Source organism: Pinus tabuliformis, chromosome Q (assembly GCF_031772625.1).
Source record: "Pinus tabuliformis cultivar Carrire ecotype Pingquan chromosome Q, CPIR1, whole genome shotgun sequence".
Taxonomy (NCBI): Eukaryota; Viridiplantae; Streptophyta; class Pinopsida; order Pinales; family Pinaceae; genus Pinus; species Pinus tabuliformis.
The window spans coordinates 62,836,369-62,858,911 of NC_142296.1; positions in this window are offsets into that span (position 1 = coordinate 62,836,369).

Consider the following 22,543-nt stretch of genomic DNA (forward strand, 5'->3'; position numbering starts at 1 on the left):
GAAATGATTTTCTTCTCCAATCACATTCTCCTCCTCTTCTGATTCTGGACCAAGTACAACATTCTGTTTTAGAGGTGTCTCCACTTGCTGCTGCACTGTTTGATCTTGAGGTTGCTGCTCCCTTTGTTTGATTCTCTATTGGGGCTACTGCTGGGCACGGAAGTTAGGATTTCTAATCTATGGTTCAGGCTTGTCAAGTTTCAGTCTATCCAGCATTTGTTCCACCATTCGAAGCACTTGATCTGATGAGAAAGATTCTTCTTTTATTGTGACTTTCTTTTCATCTCTTGCTCTAGCTCTCTTGGCCAGCAGATTTGCTTCAACGCTGACTGTAATCTTTTGCATGTCTTCTAAAGTAGCTGGATCTCTTTCTCTTAATTGGTAAGCCATATTAGTGTCAAAACCATCCATAAACTTTATCAAGGCTAGCCCCATGGGTGACTTTATGTGATTGGGGATTGCATTGTAAATTGAATTGAATCTAATGCAATAATCTTGAACAGACTCACTAGCACTTCGTTTGATGTGCTCATACTCGGAAAGAATCTGAAGGGGATTTTTCTTCACTTCCCAGCGGTTTAAGAATTGCCTCTGTAGATTAGCCAATGTAGTGACACTTGAATCCGGCAAGGCCCTGAACCATTTCCTTACTTCACAACCAAATTTTTGTACAAAAAGTCTCATGGTTACATTTTCTGCATCAATCTCATGAAGATTGAAGAAATCTGTCATTCTGTCCACATGTTGTTGACCTGTGACACCATGAGGAATGCCATCAAACAAAGGAATTTTACTTTGATAGTCGGCCGGCATATCATCCAGATTTTGAGGCAATACAAGAGGTGAAAAACGAGTAGCCATTGCTCTTGGTGGATTTGCAATTGGTCTTGGTGATGCTGGGGGAGTAGGTGGATCTGATGTATTGGGTGGTATGAGGAGGTGTATGCGGAGGTGAAGCAATCTTGGCTATTTTAGGAGTAGAAGGAGTAGATGGAGGTGATACTATTGCAGACTTTTGATAAGAAACAATAGGCTACACAGGAATGGTAGGAATGAAAGGTGGTTCGGTGAGAATTCTTGAACTAGACGCAATTGCGGATGACCCAAGGGTTGCAGAAGCAGTCTCTAGGAAATCAACAATATTAGAAGCCACAATTGTAGTCTAGAGCTAATTCAAAATATAATCATCAATGGATTTATTGGCCCTTTCAGTTTCAAGATTTCTAATAAATTCAGGATTTAAGGCAGTTGAAGCAACGACACTTTTAGATTTGGTTTCGAACAAAGACAACTCAAATTGCTCATCAAATTCAAGATACTCAAGATACTCAAAACCAACAGGACATGATTGAGCTTTGAACACAGGAATGATAGAACTTCCTTGGCGAACAATTCTTGGAATAAGATTGGGATTTTTGTAGATAGGAGGAGGATTAGGATCCAAATTTTCTCTGGTATGTCTTCTGGAAGCCAGTGTGCTATTATTTCAAGAAATCAAAAGGACATTGACAACTTGTTCAGCCTGTCAAATCCTAAACTTATCATCCAAAAGCTTAGAATTCTCAGATGTACTGGGGTGATCTACAAGTTAGATACTCCGTTTATATAAGACTAGACCAGAGATTGACTAAAGTAGCATTTATCTACTTGCGCTAATGCAAAGCAAAAGCATTCTGAAGGCTACCTGACTAATCTTCAGGCTCTGTCTGTAGTTTATACAATGAAGAATGCCAACAAACACATAATTTAAGTCCCTAGTATGGTCGCCACTATGTTAGTGCCTAGATTTACCTCAGGCTGAAAAGGCAGGATCTAGGACCAACATCAAACCACGCTCAACCTCGTAGCTATCCCTATGAGGACAGGAGAGGGCTCTCTCCGCGCCAATCTTAGCAAATGATGATCTATGGGGCTTGAGATGACTGAAATTTCTTCTAATGTTAGGCTAGGTATGAAGTGCAAGAATTTGATTTGATTTTTTGGGAGTTTTGTTGGAATCAAGGGAAAGGTAAATTTGGGTCCGAGGATGAAGGCCAGTTTTGCAGATTTCTGATTGGGTAAAGAAAGGAAATCATTTAGATGCTTTGATTTGCAAAGGTGGAGACTTTCAGACTGGTGAGAAGCTAAAGAGGGCAAGAGGGCATCAAGAATCCTCTTCAAACTGAAGAAAACATTGAAAATTAAACAAAACTAAAAGGCAGAGCACAATAATCTAATCAATTCTACCTTTGTTCACTCATTTGTTTAATTTAGAAGCAAAAGAGAAAGCAAGTGGTATACACAAATGTCAGTGAACTTACAGATTACATAGATAAGAACACCGTCAAAACACAGAGCCATGGGGATCCCAAAAAGTGCTGCAAACCCAGGTCTTTTCTTTGCCAAAAATGCAGAAAACAGATGTACAATAGAGTGCCAAGCAATCCCAAGTGTCCAACCCTAAAAATGACTGAGAAATTACATGATATAGACAAGTTTAACTCCTTCCAATGCCTCTAGGGGTCAATCTCATCATTCTAGGAGCTGTTTCAACCATATCTAAATAAGGAACTGAAAAATAGGTAATGAAACAACTTGCCTCTAAATAAAAGGAAACTGATTCTTTCACTATCTTTCCACCTTTTAGTAAATGAATCTACATGGATGAGTAACAATGTGCCCAAAATTACATCAAAGTCATGAATTTACATCAAGATAAGTCAAAAGTTACATGAAAAATTGAAACTAGTAAAAACTGGGCGAAATTCTGAGCTGCTGAGTGAAAAATATTCCAAATTTCCCTATGCACCGTGCCTGAGTCCCGTATGCACAACACAACTTTGAGGCTGATTTTGAGGCTCCTCCTAAAGTCCAATTTGAGTTCACGATAGCTCGTTGGAAAGCCCTACCCGTCTACTTTCCAACCCAAGTGGAATTTCTTGATTTGGTGTCCATTTTCCCCTCCAAAAATCCAATCTACCAACACTGCTTCCTGTGGGTGCAAAAGGTGGCAGAGAGGTCATTTTTTCCCTGTTTTTGACCCTTTAGGCAACCTAGAACTTGATGAAATCCTTAGGTAATTCATGAGAATGCATAAATTTCCATAAAAAATCTAGAAATACAAAGTTTTATTCCAGAGGACCTCCCAATTATAAGCACGCACCAAGTGGCGCTACGCGTTGGGCAGGAAAATCTGTTTTGAAGCCAAAATATTCAAAATTGACAAACGTTTCTCCAAATTTGTTGAAATTTGGACTGAAGGTCCATCATCAAGTATCATGCTTAGCCAAAGAAGCTTCAGCCAAGATTTGGAGCCTATCATGCATTTTGCATCGTTTTAGTGCCTTACTTAGTCTTGCCTTCAGGATTTTGATCCTTGTTTTGTAAACATGAATGCGTGCCCAATAATGATTTTTCATATGCCTGAGGATGTCCTTGTCTTTGTTTGCCTTCACCAACAGCTTCTCAAGATGAATATTGACCCTCTCAAGCCAAATATCTCGATCAGTCTCTATCTCCTACTCCAATGAAGTGAACTCTATCCTCCTCCTTTTGGCAGCTTGGCAGTTTTGTCGAATGTTTTGTAACTCCATGACTGTATGCTGATCCTCCAATTGTTTGTTTCACTGCTCCAAATATTTTATGACCCATTGAGCTCTTTGTAACTTTTTGGTAAATGCATCTATCTCAGCCTTCTTCTCCTGAATAATCTCCCTCGGCTTTGAGCTGGGAGAGCTCACATCATCATCAATGAGTATGAAATCAGTGTCTAGGCCTCTTGAAGGGCCCTCATCCTGCATAGGCTTCTTGCCTTTGTCTTGTACCTGTGATGCTGATGACGGCAACGAGACCGCTTCCACCCCAGGTGGAGATAGTACTCATCGAGCTACTGCAAAGAATCCTCTCATGCCTCTCTAATAGGTGACATATGTCCGCACAATAGTAGTCTCTGCCTGTCGACCTCCATGTTAGTGTGAAGGTTCACCCGCATCATGGACATCCTCCTAATGAGCTGCTGAAGCTGTGAAGAACTCACAGGAAATGATGTCTTCCCATGTGATACCGTGCAAGCCAAGCTTATGTACAACAATGATCTTGATGAGCACATAATGGTAAATGCTATTGTACTGCTTTTCAGGAGTCTTCTTCTACACCAGAGTAGTCATCCTCTCGATGTTTCGGCACATGAAATATGTAATGTTCATCATCTTCACTCTCGTGAAATGCATCAATAATCTGATATGGAATGCATAGAGGTGTGAGAAGCGGCCCTCGCAACTGAAGTATCTAATAATGAGTCTCATCAACAGTGCATAGGATTCTTTCAAAAACCGGTATGGGAGCACCCTGTTAAGATGTTTCACATAGTTGGGCCTGATGTATGGTTCATAATGTACTTTTTCTACCTGCTATCTTTTGTTCCACTCCTCACCTACATTCGGTATTCCGGTTGCTTGATAAATGGTCTCTGGTGTCAAGGTGAAATTTACACTAGCAAGAGTTACCTGACCATTATGAAGATATAAAACAAACAACCGAGCCAACTCATAATGATGTTGAATCTAAGCAATCATTTCACAATACTGAAAGCATGACTACTGTTGGAAACAAGCCATGGCAAGTGGGCAGGCTTGCAATTCAGTCAATGAGGTGGGCTCTTCTCTGACATGTCTGCCACCCTTACGAGGCCTCCCTGGTACATGAAGTTCTGTGGTAGAATCATTGTCTTGTTCATATGATGACTCAGTGTTTGTCTCCATAATGTACATGCAAGGTGTATGTTTAACAGCTTGTTGAAAAAGAGAATTTGGTACCTTTTATTTCAATGCCAAATATGTGCCAAGTAGGAAGGGACTGTGATAAATAGGGATAGTGGGTATAGTGGACTATGGGAAAAATATGGTTCAATCAAGTGAAGGTGAGGACAGTCACTTGACTGTGTTTGGAAATTGGGATTTGGGGATTTTAAAAGTGAAATGAAAGAGGCAGATTGGTAGGGAATGATAGGGTTTAGGGATAAGGAAAAATAATAACAAGTGATATGATTGGTTTTGGGATATAGGGAAATAGGAGAGGAACTATATGATGATGTGACAGTAAGGGGAAAGGAATCACAAGTGGGAAATTATAGTATGACAGTGAGTATTTAGCATAGAAATGACTTTAAAACACCATTTCAAAAACCCTAAGGAGCAGTTTTGACCAAAATGAGAGGGTTTATGTTTGGCATTCAAATCATGGATAATTTTAGGGGCGAATGTTCGCCCTTTGGCGAAATTAAGGGGTTTTAAATTTTTAGTGGGCGAATATTTTGTATCATAGTACATTTTTACAAATCACCTCAAATAGCCCACCTTATTTTGAGGGAGAGGGTAAAAAAGGTAAATTTAGCCCTTGAAATTAGGAGTTACAACCTTCCATTCGCCCATTTTTAAGAATAGGTTTTATTTAAGTGAATCCATTCGCCCATTTTCAAGAATAGGTTTTATTTAAGTGAATCCTATGGGCCAAATACCATATTTATAAAAGAGGTATGGTAAATTAATAAAAATATAAATAAATGAGAGGTATGGTAAATAAATAAAACATTTTTTATATTTACTCCATAAGTCACCTGGTGTAAACAAATAAAAATATAAGTAAAGTGAAGGTATGGTAAATAAATAAAACGTATTTTTATACTTACTCAAAAGGTATGGTAAATAAATAAAAATATAAATAAACTAGAAGTATGGTAAATAAATAAAACCTCTTTTTATATTTAGTCCATAACCCTCGTTCTATTTATGAAGGCTCAAGAAAGCGGTTTTATTTAAGTGAATCCTATGGGCCAAATACCATATTTGTAATAGAGGTATGGTAAATTAATAAAAATATAAATAAACGAGAGGTATGGTAAACAAATAAAACATTTTTTTATATTTACTCCATAAGTCACCTTATATTTACCAACACTCAAAAAATGGGTTATATTTAGGTGAAACCTATGGGAAAAATACTATGGGACAAATACCATGGACTAGATTGTTATTAATACCATGCAAAAAACCATTATTAACCCTAATATTGGAATTAATAAAAATAAAAATGGCACATGGTATTGACCCATGGTATTCACCAAAATGACACAGGGTATTGACCCATGGTATTCACCTGGAATGTAGCCTATTTAAATGAGGGAATTAAACCAGCATAGATCCATCTTTACTCTGGATCTACTAACCCCCGAGAGGTATCAAATATCATGATATGCAAACTAGCATAGAGTGAAAAAATATTTGATCCTCTTGGGGCTTGGTCAAGAGTAAAAATGGATGTTGTAATTTAATGTAGGTTAAACATTTTAGCTTGGTTAAAATAAAAAATAAAATAAAAATCAACTATTAATTTTATTAAATTTTATAAATTACTAATAGTAATTTTTAAGCTCCAGGTTTATGATAACCCATGGTATTGACCCATGGTAATACCATGGTATTCATGTGAGCATAGACTATTTAAAGGTGAAATTCTATCGTCTTAGATCCATACAAAGTTTTATTATTTAGTGAAAGACTCGCTAAGATCTTACAAGATTTTATAATTGAGTAAAATATTCGCCATGCTTGGTGAGAGATTCGCCAAAAAATTATATATACATATTATATTATTGATAAAATTGCCTTCCATTTTTCCTATATACCATGGAGATTCGCCCATTTATTATATTTATAAATTTAGGGGGGGTTCTTAAAATTTTCCCTGATTCAAATTCTAAAGACCAACCTTTCAAACCACACCCAACACCAACCAATGGCAGATTGCAAGATGATTTGACTTACTTGGAGAAGAGGGGTCAAGAAATTTGGAATTTGATTGAAGGCAATGACAAAAATTGGCTTGTTGGCCCTGTGCACCACGTGAACAACCTAGTGCACTGCGCTATCTATGTGCACCGTGACCATTGTAATTTACATGGTGGAAAACATCTTTATGCATCGCGACTACTGTGTGCACCGTGACCACCTCCCAACTCGCGACGCAGTGAACTTTACCCATAGTTTCGGCTTCAAACTTCTGGCTTCACCCTTTCACAACTTAACTTGGCTCTTTGATAATTTATGCATGCAAATGAAACTTGAATGTGGAAAATATCTCATATATCAATGCATTCTGATTTTTCATTTTGCAATAAGCCACTTTCTTATGTTTTGAATTTGGCAATTTTCACTTTTAATACAAACTCAGTTTTTTTTTTTGTTCCATTTTGAATTTTTGACTTGAATGATGAAAATTTGTCAATTTTTTGCAGGGATGGTTGGCATTGGATTTCAGCAAACGATGACCAGGGAAACGCCTGAAATACTCCACATCTGAAAAACATTAAAAATTACATATTTATTACAAACAATAAATTTGACGATTTCTTCTTCAAAACAGAGTTTTGAAGAAGAATCATTCTTAAGCATTATTGATAATGAAAATTTTGGAATGAAAACTTATTAGGAACATCCTCATGTGCTTGCTGGCATTATTGGACACTTTGAAAACAAAATTTGCAAAACCCTAGACCTAATGACTGAAATGACTCTTGGCTGACCAAAAGACCATCCATAATGATTGTAAAATTGACTTTGATGAACTTTGATGATCAAACACGAACCAGCAGGTACATGACATGAGGGAAGTATGGAGACAAGACCCTTCCGTCAGAAGATTGATGCTCCTAATGGAATGCAGATGATCGAGCTGAATGAGACACCTAAAATGAAATGCAACAAAAGAGGTTTTGATATCTGGTGGAGGGTTGAACAGACTGACTCTAATTGGTATGAAATTCTTAGACAAATGATTGGGATGTGAGCATACCCGTGGTGTTATGGGCCTACATAATGACTTGCAAGAAGCTATCTCGATAAACACCTTTCAGACTTGTGTATGGCATAGAAGCTATGATGCCAATGGAATATATTGTACCTAGTCTATGCATAGCGACACTCACAGGAATGGAGGATCGCAGAGCCTTGGAAGAGAGGCTCGTGTAGCTAGAGGAGCTTGAGGAGGACCAATTTCTAGCTGGATTTCTTCAACAAGTTCAAAAGGAGCACAAAAACACATGGCAAACTAGCACATCAAACTGCGCATCTTCAAGGTAAATGATCTGGTCTTGTTATATGACAGTAAATTTGATAAATTTCCAGGGAAATTTAAGATGCACTAGCTAGGGCTTGTTGTTGGGAAAAGTATCCATTCGGAATGCCCCTATCCCACTCTAAGGTGTGATAGTGCCTTAGCAACAAACAAGGAAAACTAATTGAGTATTTCTTCTTTATGAAATGTAAATGAGGAGAAAGGATGTAACTAACCCGTGTCTTCCGCTAGTTCATGGATCTAATCACTCCTCTCTTCAGTGGCTCTCATCTCCTTGCTCCTTCACCGGCCCAGCTTCACCGAATTCCTGCAAGATCACAAGAGAGAGAAACTACACGAAGATATAGATATATATTCATAAAAAGCTCAAGATCAGATTAAGCTAAACATGTAAGCATAACAAAACATCATTGGTACACAGCATGTAGGAGAAACTCAAATAGTTTATTGATAGAATAATAAAGTCCAAGAGGAGATACAACCAAGTGAGTTCCGATCCAGCATCTATCTCCTAGCAAAGGAATCCCTTCTTCTCCTCCAACAAAGCATAAATCACCCAATGTACTAATCTCAATCTCAAACCAACAGCAATTCTCTGCAAAGTACAAAATTCCAGCCTTCTAAACCTCTGGGTGAGAGATCCATATATAGATGTAAGCAGAGAGGATGAGTCAGCTTATGTTTTGACTTGTGGCTTCTCTCTGTCAGTTCTTGCTTCCACTTGGAGGTTGAGAGCCTCTTACTCATCACTAGTCGAATTCATTGAGGCAAGTGTCATTGGAGAAGATTCTGGAAGCTTCCAGGGTCTTTCCACCTCGTTGAATGAGTTTTCCATTTGTCATTTCCCGCTCAGTGCACCCTGTTAGTGCTTTTAGGTGCGTTGCAATGCACCCAGCTAGTGTACTGGGGTGCACTGCAACGCAGGTAGCTAGAAGAGCTTCTGAATTGATCCTGAATTGACTGTTTTTGAGTTGTTTTTGGTGGAGAACTTCTGGGAGAAGCTGTCATTGGTTGACCTTGTTCCTTTAGGGGTAGGAACAACTCTTTTAGGGACTTTGGATCCCTTGGATTATGGACATTTCATGCTCAATGCTGTAAGGCACAAAAATGTCTATAACAGTTGCCCCCTAAAGTATGAGGCCATTTATCGGGTGAAATGCTTTATTAGGAGGATCCGAAGTTCATTCAATGCTGGGAGGAGACCTGTAATAAGATACAATACAATACATTATTTTTAATACTGTTTTCATGAACTAGCTGAGGCGGGCATTCCCATGCTCAGCTTTATAAATTCATTTTTCTGTACATAGGACAAACAATCGTCTGATGGTAGACTGATGATTTTGATGAAATCATCATCCTTTTGGTAGGATGATTATCTGTGCTGCAATGCTGTACATGTCAATGTCTTTATTTTTCCTGAATATTTATCGCAGCCCGGATGGATGAAACTAGATCCGGGGTCTTCAATCTCATCCAATCTTCACTCTAAGTACAAGTCAATCCATGTGATAAATTTTTTTAAGTCGAACATGGAAAGACATCGCTTGATTACCAGTCAATGATGTAAACTGTTAACAGGCGCGAGAGGAATCACCGATAATGAAAATGACCCTCAAGGTACTGCAGTACAATTCACGTGGTGTGAATAAAGGACTTGATGTCGAACACCACGCAAAATCTTTCGGTCGAAGGTCATTGATGTATACCTATCGCCGGAAGTGAGAAACTTGCCATTGAGGCATGCAAGCTTCAAAGTACTGAAGGGGGTGTTCCTAGATCAACTTCTTGGATAATGAGCTGATGTCGACAAGAAGCGATCCATCAAAGGAGGGCCTTAATGTATCCCACATCAGTGACATGGAACGGAGCAAATGATTTTGATGGAGGTGAAAACGATCTGATGATATATGGTTCAGGGTGGTGGTCATGAAAGAATGAAGGATAATGTATGGTAGTGGACGGGACACGGTTGACTTCTCTGGATGACATCTCTTGAACATATCGGCAACACTTATGTGATGGATTGGTAGCATTTACCCCAAAGGTGGATGGTATGGCGAGACCATGGTGATGTGACCGGTGAATGAAACAACCCAACCCGACTCAGGCACGGAGCGGAAGTGTCATGTTCAAGAGCGACTTGCTACCAATAAAGTTCTTTGAGTTTCTTCCCAATTTTTCCCCAGTCATTACTGACCAGTACCTCTTTATTTTTGTCAAGCTTGAGGAGGATAACATATGCTTGTTCTATAATTTGCCCTTCGGGCAAACCCATCGCTATGTTTTAACGAGCCTAGCGATAGTGAAACTCGTTCTCACCTAAAGACAAGTTTGTCGCTATTAATGTTTTTTAATGAGTCTAACGACAAAGATAACTCGGTCCTTTTCATTTTTAGAGAGTCTGAAAAGGTACGTAAAGTTAACTCCAAAAGTCCTTTTTCGTCATCTAATCCCTTAAGTCCGAAAAAGTATAAAACAATACAGAAGGGATGAATTTTCGATAGTTTTAACGAGCCGAACAAAACAAGCGCTCGATCTTTTTGTGCAATAATCCCTCAAGTCCAAAAAGATTAAAATCTAGAGGAGGGATAGCACTTCCGGTCACTTTAACGAGCTGGAAGGCCAAAACTCGGCAATCTTTTCATATTTTACGAGTCAGATGAAAAGAGCTTAAAGAAGACTCGTCTTTTGAGGAACGAGTGATAAAACGGGTTAGCAGTTGATTCCAGGTAAGGGTTGGAATTTTCCAATCACGGCAGTGTCACAAGGATGGCTAGTGAAATCACTCTTCGCAGCTATTCCTCAAAATGGGTAAACAATCATATGGAGGTGAATGATCGGCCAATGGAAAATTGGAGGTGACGGTGCAAACACGACCAAGGCTTTAATGGCTGATAATGTTACATTCACGGTGGTTATTTACTGGAGGATAGTTCATTTTTTAACGGGCTTAAACGCGGGTTGAAACACTTGCTCGATCTTATGTTTATTTTTTAACGAGCATGAACTATGTGCTAAAACTGCTCGATCTTATGTTTATTTTTTAACGAGCATGAACTATGCGCTAAAACTGCTCGATTATCCAGTCATATGATAAGAATGTCTCATGTAAGATCCCATTTTTTATGGATCTTGTGCCTTACAAAGCTATGCCCCGCATCCTTTCGTTATGCAAGTTCGGAAACAACTAATCCTACGAGTTTAAAGGGTTAGACCTACAGGTTTAAAGGGAGGACCTAAAAATTTAAAAAAATAAATAGCCGCCCCTTGCTTGCACTCCAAAAGGGTTGCATGCCCCCAGGTATAAAACAGAGTTTCAAGGTTACCCCTACTTTAGTCTGATAAAACATTTGTTTCAGCGAGAGAGGCCTACCTCTTATAGGTCACCCAAAGATTGTTCTATTAATATTTCAAACAAAACACTTCTTCGGCAATGTCTACCGAGATAGACAAAGGTGATTGACTCAGTTCTGTCAACTCACATAACTTTGACAAGAGAATCGTATTCTAGAATAACCCCACTTCCAAGACGGACGACGTACAGACTAGTCATATTCTCCCGCGGAAACCTACCCTATACCCAAAGTTTTCCTGCCGAAGCAGACCAGGACGCATGCCCCCTGGGTTCCAGTCATATCCTTCTGAATCACTCGCGCTCATCGGGAGGACGGACCGTAGGTTGAGACATTTCTTGCGTGAAGAGACCATTTAGGGACGGTATATGACTATTTGCGATGCGTGATCCGGGAAATGAAAGCTGGTCCACGAGCTTGACCACTCTTCCTTCGTGCGGAAAACACATTACTCTAAAGAGTGAGGAGACGATGGCTCCCATGCAATATATATAGTCTCGTCCAAGGAGTAGGTTATAATCCAAGGGTCCTTGAACGACCATCACGTTCATTTGAACGGTCTTCCCTTTCAATGTGATAGGCACATTGGGGAGGATCCCTAAAGGTCGACTGGTTCCTTTATCAAAGCCTGTCAGATTTCTCATTTCAGGAAAAAGCACTGGCGAACCAAGCGCTTTCCAAGCAGTAGAGGAAAGGATACTCACAGATTCCCCCTCATCAATGATGGTGCCAGCCATGACCATTCCTTATATTTGGACAATAATTCTGAATGGTATGCTTGCTGGCAAACGGGGTCTGCCTAGTTGCTTCCAGTCAAAGGAGACAACTAGGTTTCTTGGTGGTGGGACCGAGTAGACGGTCGGGTATCGCTCTGACGAACTTCCTTCCTCCGATAAAGGAATGGGGGGATTGCCCCCGTGCTCGTCAGAGTCTGTGTTGATGAAGAGAATTTGGATGGTGTCATCTTTATCCTCTTCAGTGACTGTATCATTCGAAAACAAAACCTCTGAAGGCAAGACCGGGTCAACTGCCACCTCGAACTTTTGACTTTCGTCGGGTATGGATTCAGCTGGTTCATCTTCAATGACCGGCGCTTCAGTTGACCACTTGAGCAGGCCGGCTGGATTTTCAACTAACGAAGGACTCGGCAAGAGTTTTTTATATCCAGGAGGAAGTCGTAACGGTGAAACCAGACGATCATCCAAAACTCTTTTTGCTTCGTCTAAGAAGGGACAACGGTGGATAGCATGATTGCCTTCGCACAGTCTACAGGGAGATCTAGCTCTCCCTTTTTGTCCAAGGACTTCACTTTCGCTAGTTGACGGTGTGCATTCAACCTGGCTATCAGAGGTTGATGCCACCGGATTGTGCAAACGGGGAGACCAGTCCCTTAGTATCCGAGGGATGCAGGGACAATCTCTGTGGAAATGGTCTCCCTTGCATATGACACATGGTGATTTAGGCCTAGTCAGTGCTGTGTGTGGATTTTTGTCAGACGACACTTGTTTGCCCCTAGTCGCTTTTGGCTCCTTCTTCTTCTTCTCTTTCTTCTTCTTTTCCTTCTTCTCCTTAGGAACTTGTTTTTTTGTTTTACCAGTTCCGTCAAGCGAAGAGGAAGAAGGAGAGGAAGAATTACAGGAAGTAGAAGGCTGGTTGGTAACTCTGGACTGGTCTAACTGTTGATTCACCTGTTCAGGAATAGTGGTGTTCTGAACAACATTGGTTGAGAAGAGCCAGACCGGCAAGCCAATTGTCAGTCCTGGAAGCGACAATGTGACCATATGGGGCGCACCAACATCTCCCCAAGAGGAGAAGGGACTAGGATTTCCACCAAGGGAAATTCCTTGGTTGGTAGGCTCCATTTTCTCAACCTAAAGATCAACGCAGGAAAAAGGGTATGAATATTCCGTTTAAAATAAATTTTAACGATGCTTGGACACAACTTGCTTTTTCAATTTTAAAGAGTCGAGAAAAAGAAAAATATGACTCTAGTCTCCTTCGATGTTTTAACGAGCCCGAAGTGACAAATGCTCAGATGGACTTTTTCCGTTATAGAGTCTGAAAAAGGCCAAAAGGAACTGCTCTGGAGTCTTAGGTAGAGGGTGTGCCAAACTTTTCGCAAAACCGTAGAATACTTTTTAAGGTACGGGCGGTCAATCTTCCCAAATGCTGTGTTCAGTGCATTGCGATCAGTAGGGCGGCCGACACGGCTTCCTAAGGTTAAAGGTTTTATGCCTATAGGGGTCTCCCAATATATACTCGACAGTACGTGGGAGAACAATCCGTACTGGCACTTATCGTCTCTCAAGAGGAATCACCCAACCATTAGTGAGGCGACCAGTGACCAGGTTTTATGACGCCAGAACACGTCTCTAGCCTAGACCTCTATGTTGTGCGTTAAGTTACAAAGCGTTGTTAAGTTCATTCAATTTATTTTAGGTTGATCTTTCTTAGAAGTTTGCCTTTTTGGATCACCACGAGATGTATGATACAATTCCTAAATGCAGTCTAAAGATGATAAGCAAGCTTTTATATCTTTTCAACAATGAAAATCCTAGCTACAAGGGGAAAAGAAAGACACCATCTTTTCTCAAAGAGCATAGAGCACACAGTAATGCACTTTTCCCTAAATCAACATACAAACTGTCAAAATGCAAATGCACATATGCATGTATTTGTTTTCACTTTCTTAATATTGATGCCTAAAAAGAAAGTTGTTGTACAAATTTGAATTCGATTTCAAGTGAAAAACATAAACAAGCTCCTTTTTCAAAATTAAAAAGACGATTACGACACTTTATGATTTACTTGTTTCGACACTAGAAATGCATAAATTCAAACCAAACGACAAAATTAAAAGCTTAATCAACTGTGAACATCAAACAAACTCACTCCTAAGATCAAAACGACACTTACGACAAGTCTAGATCTAAGGGTGACAGTATGACTAGTTTACTTTTGTAATGGGAAACTGCAAATGATGTAACAAATACACAAAGAAAAAAAATAGTTTCTTTATACAACTGAGGCGGAATTGAGGCAAAGAAAAGGGGTTTCAGATAGGTACACTGACTGATAACAGGCTGCAAAAACAGAGATAAAACTGAGCAAAAGGAAGCAGGGAACCACAGCTGCACAAGGCAAAGGCTGATCAGTGCACCCTCAGCACAGAGAAACTGAACTTCAGTGCAAGTATCCTTCATGGGACCTGCGTTGAAATGCAGAACCTCTTCACAGAGTCTGCGCTGAAGCAGAAACGAGAATTGTCTCTGGGTTCTGGGTCACGGTTTGCAGTTTAATCTACAGTTTTTGGCCGGATAAAAGCTATCAATTAGGTACAATTAGGAGGATGATTTAAAGGAGGACTAAGATCTATCACAAAGGGCTGTTAGAGCACTTGTGGATCAGCTGTTCAGATCATAAAAACAGGCCCAGTGAGTGGACTAGAGTGGCAAATCTCTACTTTGCATTTGTAAATGGCAAATGCATTTCGATTCGGCACTCCTGAGTTTATGAGAAGAACAACAATAGAAACACAAATAAACTAACAAGATATGTTCCCCAGCGGAGACGCCAATTTGTTGTTGGGAAAAGTATCCATTCGGAATGCCCCTATCCCACTCTAAGGTGTGATAGTGCCTTAGCAACAAACAAGGAAAACTAATTGAGTATTTCTTCTTTATGAAATGTAAATGAGGAGAAAGGATGTAACTAACCTGTGTCTTCCGCTAGTTCATGGATCTGATCACTCCTCTCTTCAGTGACTCTCAGCTCCTTGCTCCTTCACCGGCCCAGCTTCACCGAATTCCTGCAAGATCACAAGAGAGAGAAACTACACGAAGATATAGATATACATTCATAAAAAGCTCAAGATCAGATTAAGCTAAACATGTAAGCATAACAAAACATCATTGGTACACAGCATGTAGGAGAAACTCAAATAGTTTATTGATAGAATAAGAAAGTCCAAGAGGAGATACAACCAAGTGAGTTCCGATCCAACATCTACCTCCTAGCAAAGGAATCCCTTCTTCTCCTCCAACAAAGCATAAATCACCCAATGTACTACTCTTAATCTCAAACCAACAGCAATTCTCTGCAAAGTACAAAATTCCAGCCTTTTGAACCTCTCGGTGAGAGATCCATATATAGATGTAAGCAGAGAGGATGAGTCAACTTATGTTTTGACTTGTGGCTTCTCTCTGTTAGTTCTTGCTTCCACTTGGAGGTTGAGAGCCTCTTACTCATCACTAGTCGAATTCATTGAGGCAAGTGTCATTGGAGAACATTCTGGAAGCTTCCAGGGTCTTTCCACCTCGTTGAATGAGTTTTCCATTTATCATTTCCAGCTCAGCGCACCCTGGTAGTTCTTTTAGGTGCGTTGCAACGCACCCAGCTAGTGTACTGGGGTGCACTGCAACGCAGGTAGCTAGAAGAGCTTCTGAATTGATCCTGAATTGACTGTTTTTGAGTTGTTTTTGGTGGAGAACTTCTGGGAGAAGCTGTCATTGGTTGACCTTGTTCCTTTAGGGGCAGGAACAACTCTTTTAGGGACTTTGGATCCCTTGGATTATGGACATTTCATGCTCAATGCTGTAAGGCACAAAAATGTCTATAACAGGGCTGTATGTCATCAGGAAGATTATCGATGGTGGAGCACTTCAGCTGGTCAAACTGAATGGAGAACCCTTCCTAGGGAGGTGAATGGAAATCGATTGAAGGCATACATCCGTGATCCAGCTAAGTGACTATATGAGGGTAACATTGTCTTAGATGGAAGGAAGTGCGTGACTATAAACTACACTGCCCATGTCAGAGAGCTGCATGATCGGGGAACTGTGCAGAATGAATAAGTGTCACAAATCCCTCAGAATCGCACAGGGAGTTGCACTACCAAAGGGAAACTTGCTTATAACAACCAAAAGGTGACCGTTAAAGTCATTGTTCATGATTTGATGATGAAAAAACAGCTAAATGGAGCGGGGGGCTGACATTTAAGTTGGAATTTATGGGCAATATCTTTGAAAAAATGCTGCCAATATCGCATTAATGAATCGATTTTGGGGGGAATGGTCGGATTTGAATTCCAAAGTGCCTATAAACTACAGGTGGCTACCCAGTGAAAAACACTTGGCATTTTGAGAATTGAGTTGTTGAGCTCTAGTGCACTAAAAATTGTCACCTTGACATTCTGCTATTTGTGTGAGTTCATTACCACTCATACTTCCCCCCTTTGCAAGTCTGAAGCATCCATTCCTCATATCAAGCCTTGAAAGTAAGAGAAAGTCCCTCAAAGTCTTTAAAACTCTGGTTTCACACTTTCTCTTTGTATTACCTGCGGTCCCACACCTAATGGTCAAGTCTCCTGCACACCTAACCACACTGTCTCTTTGTTAAACGTGTGGACCCCTGTAAAAGTTAAAAAAGGCGTGAATATATTCTAAAAACCTCACTTTCAGTCAAGCTTCTGGAAGGAATCTTAAGGTTGCAAGTTTTCTCATTTAAGGTTCATGTATCCCATATCTTAAGGAGCTAACCCCTTGATGTGAGGAGCTTATCCCTTTGAAGGAGGATTCTATCCCTTCATAGGTGGAACTGTAACCTCCTCCTTTGCACTATAAAAATAAGCATTGGGCTGGTTAACAGGAGGTGAGAAGCTGAATATTTTTGAGGTGAAATGCTGTTGAAACTTAGTCTTCTTTAGTTGAGTTTTTATGAGGAGATATTACATACCTCTAAGATCTCATTTGGAGGAGTGCAAGGCTTTTCAAAATAAAGGAAATTCTTGTTTCAGACATGGGAAGAGCTTGTTCAACATCAAGGCTGAAAAGGTTGTAAGGTTCTTCTACTTCAAAGTTAATACAAATAAGTTTGTTTTTCTCAATAAGTTGTTGATACATGGTTTATTTTATGGATTCCTTGATCACCATAATAGGCATGATTTATAACATTTTCTATGCAGGTGCTATTTAATGTTTGCTTATTTGTGATTGTAGGTCTTTAAAGGTAACTATTTCGAACGATTGGAGGGTAACTCTTTCGAACGATTGAAGGATGACTACTACGAACAAGCATTGGATCTAAGGTAGGATCTTAACACCTTTGTACAGTATTTACTTATAAATTGCATATGTATAGAGAAAGATAGGTTTGTTTGTCTGTTTGTTGCTACACTATCTTCTAATACTAGGGAGATCGGCCTTGTTTGCAAGATCGATTTATCTAGCCAACAAGCTCTCAAGTGCACATAAACCGTGAATTTTTGATAGCAAGTTCAGTATTTGATACATTTCCAAAGGAGATAGAGGAGTTGTTGTATAGCATCATGTCGACACCCGCAAAATCTATGAGGACTGAAGTAGTGACAGCTGAGGGAGATGTTCCAAAGGTAGCTATGGCAGTAGAGGGAGCTTCCACGGATGTTGCACCTATGGAAGTACTAGTAGAAGTACCTAAATCACCCAAGATACCCAAGCCAAGGCCTATGCCGACCCAAGAGGGCCCAAAACCAAAGAAGGACAAGCAGAAAATCCAACCATCGGTCTGTGAATCACCTAGGAAGCACCCACAGCTGGGAAAAACCATCACGCAAGAAAAGGAAAAAATGATTGACATAGAGGTGGAACAAGAGGCTGAAGAAATCCCCATGGACGATGAGGGTATTGTAGTGAAAATAGAGGATGTTAAAATTGAGGGGTTGGACCCCATTTCTAAGCTGCTTGAATACATTCCTCTGCACAGAGGCAAGACAAACATGCCAAAAGATATTGATGAGAGTAAGGTCACCCTACACACACCCCTTCTGTTGAACCAAATTGTCTTTGAGCAGCCGCACTTGGGGCATGTCCCCCTTTTCAAGTTGGAGGACTGGGACTTAGCTGACATAGAGCACTTCCTTCATTTAGTGACAAACCAACATATGCACCGTGTCTTCCACAAAAATATTGGAGCGACAGCTTTGGAGCTGAGGAGGTGGCGGAAAGGCATGGACAAAGTGGTGAGCACCAGTATTGCAAAAATAATGTTGCAACTCCTGGGGTTTCCTTTTTTACTTTTATCAACCTGGTAGTTCATAACAAACTTGGAAGTGACAGTGTTGTATGCACAAGTACTAGCTCTTATTGCAGGTTGTCACTTGGTTAGCTGGCACAAGTTCGCGAGGAGCTTAAGCCAACTTCTATGAGTTATCAGAAGAAGCTTTTAACTGTGATGAAAGAAAACTAACTCTACACGGGATATTCTATTCGCAAAGAGAGAATAAAAACTGAAATGTAACGCAAACCCTAATTTACCTATTAACCCTACTTTTGCAAGAAAAGAGATAGAAACTGATGAAATGAGTGCCATTGACTACTAAAAAGGTAAATTTCATTTATTCAAGCTACTTCTGAAAAGAAATGACAAGAAAACATCTTTTTGTGCTTTTGAGTGTTTTTATGTGAAATTATTATGATTGTAATCTATCTGGTTATGATTGTGCAAAGGTTTGGTGGCAAAGGAAGATGGAGTTGGTTTTTTTAGAGGGTGAGGAAGGTGTGGAGAGGTCCTAAGAAACCCCTAATACCCTTCTGGAGACTTCCATAGTGATTGGACTTTGAAAAACCACTGACAGGAAGTTCTACAGGAGGTTGCAAGGGATCTACAAGAGGATCTACAGGACGAGGCCGGGAGTTACTTTTGGACTTTTGAAGGTGGAAAAATGATGGGAAAGAGGAACTGAAGGCTAGATGAAGGTGTTTAGGTGTCCAAAACTTGTCAAGGAAGATTAGGGACGAACGTGATGGTTGGATTTGTTCAAATATCAAGGAAGCAACTTTATGGAAAAAAGCAGAAATTAGGGCAGATTGGTGAAATGTTGCGAATGAGTTGGGAAATATATGAGAAGTGGGATGATGCTAGCTATTCTATGTATGTATGGTTAGCTGAGATTTCCTTCAAGAGATTTGCACATTTACTTATCAAAACTGACCAAAGAAAGAACTAACTATACCATGAAAATAGAACAATTTCTAGCTTGACCTAATTTCTGACCTACAAATAGAAAATGTTGAACAATAACCTATGAATAGAAAAGAATGTAGAGAGAAATATGGTAAAATAATAGGAAATTATCTAAGCAATTGAATCTAAACCAATATCAACTTTTCCAAATCAAGTTATCACACTAGCAGTTGATGGAAGAGAAAAAACTGTGTTTTTGGTGGCAGCAGTAGTGCCTTGACCTCAGATCATAGTCCTAGGAAAGGAGAAAGGAGATCAAGGGCTGTTGTTGGCATTTTTGAATCTTATTCTTTCATTGTAGTAACCTACTTGAGCAATTGAAACAAAAACAACTATACTAAACATCAAATGCAACCTAATCTAACAAAGTAAAATGAATCTATGCAACAGAAATTAACTAATAAACTGAAGCAAAAACATATAAGTACATAGTAGGAGGTGATGGGAAGCTTGGGTTGGGCCCTAACTCAAGAGCTTCAGCCCTCTAAAAGAGATCAGTGCTAGCTTAAAAACTGTTTCATCTTCATTATCAAAAATAACAATTACATTACATAAATTGTTCTAAAAAAGGATCTCGAAAATGAGCTGAACACAATGCTGCACAAAAGTGTGAAAATGTACTAATAACTGGCTAACCTACTGAGGCTATAAGCCCCCTTATTTATACAGATGGAGTATTCCAATAGTCCTCCTCAAATCAAGGAACTCGGCTTCCTAGAACTTGAGATAAACAACAATCCTACTTTACTTGCTCGGCTGCCCCTTGGAATCATCAATGTGGAACTTTGTGCTCTGAGTTGCTGACGGAGCATTTGAGGAAAGGGGTCATTAATGAAGGAGACACCCCCCCTAAAAGTCCTCTTCCCTGTTTTCCTCAATTTTTCGATGCCATTTGCTCATAAATTCCTTGACTTTGTCCAAAATTGACCAAAAAATTTGCATAAGGCACACATTAGACTACATAGCAAAATGACTAACCCAATTCACTCTATTAGCATAAATATATTCAAAAACATGCAATAAACTAATGAGAATGGTGGATTAAGTCGAAATAAGAGGCATAATGAACCCATATAATTACCCATTTCTAGGGCTCATCATCACCCGCCTGCTGAATGGGTTGCTCATCCTCTGAGAAACTAATCTAACTCTTCATCCTTAATGGCTTTGATAGATTCCCTAACATCCCAAGCCTTTGATGTGATGTCTTCCTCTTTATCATGGAAACCTTCTTTCCTATCCACTTCTTCCCATTTTTTCTGTTCTTCCTGCTCCTTTACTCCTTCCAGCAGTCCTAGCAGCAGTGGAGGACTGAATTTAAGGCCAATCCAGTTGGCTTTCAAATTTTGCATTGAGTGCTTATACAGGGGAACTCTCCTCATAGCTTCCCTCATCTTGTTTGGGGATTGATACTCCCTGATCCTTAGGCTATGTGGCAATGTATTCCACCTTCTCATGCAGGCATGAATGCAGTCATCACCAAGAAATCTCTCCATATCCTCAAAATGAGCAATAGCCTAGGCTTGCTTGTCAACAAAGTCAGGGACAACTTGAGGATTAGTTGCAACGTGTTGGTGGGCATAGATGAGAGCTAAGGGTTCCACTGATTCTGCTCTAATAATCAGGGGCTCACTTAGCTCTTTTGCCATCTACCCTTTTCTCTTCATGGCTCATCCAAGATGCCATATCCATTAGCTGCAAGTCTCCCAATGCAGCATTTGGATCCCATAAGTTCATGTCAGTAATTGCCATGTTATGCAGGTAAAAGTTTGCTAGCCTCACTTTATCCTTAGCTGAACTGTGATCACATAAATGCATATATTGGCCATAATCCTGAAAAGGTATTGTGCCCCTCTGGGCTAGTGTCTTAATCTAGAATTGGAGCCACTGATCTTTGAGGTATAGTGCATATGATTTGGCTGGCTGCCTACACTGTAATGCCTCTATTGCCCAGCTGGCCATGCAGGCTAACTGGGCTTCCTTTTCTTGTAGCTACCTTTTCAAAATCAATACTTCTTTTTCTTCTTGGAATTCTTTTTCCTGTTGTTGTTTCATCAATGTCTTACTATCTATCTGGGGTTCCTCTTCCTGTTGCTCTCTATTTGCTACCTCACTGTCTTCCTGGGGTTCCTCTTTCTATTGTTTTCCTCTTAATATTGACAACTCATTTCCTCTTTGAGGTTCCCTTTCTTGTAGCTGCTTTTTCAACATTTCATTTTCTTCCTACCATTTAGCTCTTCTGATGCTTTCTGTATACCTGACCATGCTCAATTCTTTGCCCATCTCTCTCAACTTGTTTTCCATGTGCCTAATGTCTTCTACCCCTTTTGATTTTGCAATCTACATCCATGTAGGGGTCCTCACTCTTTCGTTTTCCAGCTCGAAGAAAAGAGGCACTGCAAACTTTTGTGGGATGATCTTCCCACCTTCCAGAAGGTTGTAGTAGGAGCCTAAGTTAGGTTGAGGTCCAGGCTCTGGTATCTCTTTTACCTTATATTTCTCCTGGGTCTATTCTTCTACCCTCTTTTCAAGTTTTTCAGTTTCTTTGAGCTTTGCCAATGTCTCTTGTAGAGAAGCTTGTGCCTCCTGTAGGACTACTTTAGAGTCCATTAATTTGATCCTTTCTTTCTAGGTAGAGGTCCTAGGACTTCCTCTCTCGTAAGTGATGGAGATTTTGGAGGGAGATTCCTCCTTTGTTACAGTAGGTGCATCCTCAATGATGATGTGTTCCTTTGAAGGTGGCTAAGGCTTGCCCATCTTGATTCTGGTGCTCTTTCGAGCTTTGAAGTACATAGATGGCTATCTTTTTCTTTTCCCTTTTTGCTTGGCTGGAGTACTAAGTGCAGCAAGAATAGCTGCTGCTTCTCTTGCTAGTGTCTTAGGAGACACTTCTTCTTGTTGTTTTTCTTCTTCTTCATCTGCTGTTTTTCCTATGTCTACTGTCTCTGATTTTGTTTCTACTGTCTCTGGTGTTGTTTTCTCCTCTACTTGCTGAGTTTCTACCTTTCCTGTGGCAACCTTTTTCTGAGCTATCTTGGGCTTCTTCTTTTCAGTTCTTGTCCTCTTCCTTTTCTCTG